Here is a 2953-nt window from a genome sequence, read left to right on the forward strand (position 1 = left end):
TTGTGCTGACGAATCAGCACAATAACCTCTGCAAACGACCTTTGGATCTCGGGAGTGACTGCGTCTTAAGGAGTAGGACCGTCAAGTCCCTCCAACAAGAACGCCTCTCGAGACCCTCCTCCTTCGGAAGGTGGAACAGCGACAGACCCCTCCTGGTCTCCTCCTGCCACTTGTGCATACGACCTGGTCGATCCTAAGATCCTCTTCTTCTTCGTCAGCTTCCTCAGGACAGACGTCAGGTTCTCCATCCAGGACGGAGCCGGGGCTATTGCCGAAGCAACACGGCCCGGCTGCACCTGTCCGGAAGGACCCGCGACTGGGGCAGCAACAACACGGGCAGGAACGACGTCGGCAGGGGCTGGTCCAGGCACGGCAGGCACGGCAGGAACATCAGATACAGCAGGAGGCAGGACAGCGGTCAGCGACATCCTGGGTACGGGTGGAAGGTCCAGGGGCAAACTCTTGGGGCACCGAAAGTCGGGGGCTGAGGCGAGAGCGGCAAACCCGGGAGGAGGAGGCACGACCCTCCTCGAGAAACCAGCAATCGGGGCCTGCGGTACCGCAGCTGAGGGTGTCACCGTAGTCACATGCTGGGTGTACACAAGGTGAGGAGGGGCGGCATACCCCAGGGTCGAGACGGTGGTGGTCACCGGTCCATGAATGACCGGAGCAGCACCCGCCAGGTGATGCAACAGCCCCCGAACGCTCGGTGACCCTGGAGGCACAGCAAGAACCATACCTGGCAGAGGTTGTCGCCCACAGCAGGAGCACCTGAGGAGGCAAAGGTCGGGTTAGCAGGAGGGGTTCCCCCTCGCCCCAGGGGGTGGGGGGACAAGACCCACCCCGAACGAACGGAAGACCCCGAGTACAGTTGGATGTCGGGGTACCTCGCCCCCTCCTCCACGCTCGACGGATCGGGCAAAGAGAAGGAACGAGAACCCCCCCCCCGAAGGGGAAGGAGCCATACACGGGAGCTGAGATGGCGGCAGGAAGGAAGATGACGTGTCTGTGACCAAGGGAGTTGCCAGAGAACCTTCCGAGGACTCCCTGGCAGGCTTATGTCGCTTCCTCCTACCCTCATATAGCACCCACTGCTCCTCCGACCAAGATATGCATAAATCAAAAGGCTCAGCGCGAGAGCATTCGCACCCTCGGCACCACACACACAATTCATGAGGATCCACTTCTGGGAAGGAGCGGAAGGCCCCACACTTACGGCCCTCCGCACCAGGGCAAACTCTGCGGCTAATGGGGGGGCGTGGAGACATCTCCAGCTCATGGGAATCCATAATCACAAAAAATGTTATTATCATGATACAATAAAGTTTTATACATACTTACCTGGCAGATATATATACTTAGCTTTAGACTCCGTCGTCCCCGACAGAAATTCGAATTTCGCGGCACACACTACAGGTAGGTCAGGTGATCTACCGCCCCGCCACTGGGTGGCGGGAATAGGAACCATTCCCGTTTTCTAATTCAGATTTTCTCTTCCACCTGTCTCCTGAGGGGAGGCTGGGTGGGCCATTTAATCGTATATATCTGCCAGGTAAGTATGTATAAAACTTTATTGTATCATGACAATAACATTTTTATACATTCAACTTCCCTGTCAGATATATACTTAAATGATTGGCACCTTTGGCAGAGGGTAAGAGACAGCTATTTACTGAATAGACAGGTAAACAACATACGTTGTAGGTAATAAAAATAAAAAACCTTGGTTCCTACCTGTGTTAGCGAAAGACTTCATGGCTACTGCCTAGGAGCCTGCATCGCTTCAAGAGCCTCAGCGAGGTAGTGACCTCTTGCTAAGAGTTCTTGATGGTCTGTCAAAGGGGTCTTATCCACTTACTCGACAGAACCTTAGGATCTTTGTCAATGGGGTCCTATCCACTTACATGACAAAACACCTTGCCTAATGGCATTATCAAAGAGCACGACACTGATCCCGATCACCTGATCCTATCACCGGGGTTAGTACTACGATTGAAAGGAGTCATCCCCCAACATCCTTTCAAACAAAAACAAAAATTATTTAAGGATCAGTATCCACTCCCTGCCCCAGCATAGTATCCGCTGATACATACGGACCAAGAGAAAAACATTTCTCGTATGTTACTTTTACATCCTTTAAATAATGGGATGCAAATACTGAGTTACATCTCCAATATGTTGCTGCTAAAATGTCCCTCATCGACATATTCTTACTAAAAGATAGGGAAGTTGCAACTGCATGGACTTCGTGAGCTTTAACCCTAAACAGCTTTAAGGAGTTCTCTTGGCAATTCATGTGAGCTTCTGTTATCACACTCCTGACAAAGAAACGCCAGTGCGTTCTTTGACATAGGTCTCTTGGGGTTTCGTACTGCACACCAGAGACTTTGGCGACATCCCTGAAGTTGTGTCTTCTTTTTAGATAGAACTTCAGGGCCCTGACTGGGCAAAGAGACCTTTCCAACTCTCTACCCACGAGGGGAGAGAGTCCCTTGACTTCGAAACTTCTAGGCCAAGGTTTAGAAGGGTTCTCATTTTTAGCCAGGAATAGATGTTGAAAAGAAACCGCTGCAGAGTCTTTTTTAAATCCCACCCGAGAATCTAAAGCATGCAATTCACTGACCCTCTTGGCAGTTGCGAGGGCCAAAAAGAATATGCACTTTCTCATAAGATCTCTAAACGAGCTTTTATCTGGAGGTTCGAACCTGTCAGAAGTCAAGAACTTGAGGACCACATCCAGGATCTCTCGTAGGTGAACTTGACATCCTTCGTGTAAAGGGAAGTCAACACAGAGTTGCATCTTCCGTATGTGACAGCTAATATGTCCTTTATGACATATTGTTATGGAAAGAACAAGAATTCGCAAAAGCTCACACTTCATGCGCTTTTAATTCTCAGCTGTTTGAAGGAATCATCTAGTCACTTATGAAGTGCTTTAGAGATCACACTTGTC

Source organism: Macrobrachium nipponense, chromosome 40 (genome assembly GCF_015104395.2).
Source record: "Macrobrachium nipponense isolate FS-2020 chromosome 40, ASM1510439v2, whole genome shotgun sequence".
Lineage (NCBI taxonomy): Eukaryota > Metazoa > Arthropoda > Malacostraca > Decapoda > Palaemonidae > Macrobrachium > Macrobrachium nipponense.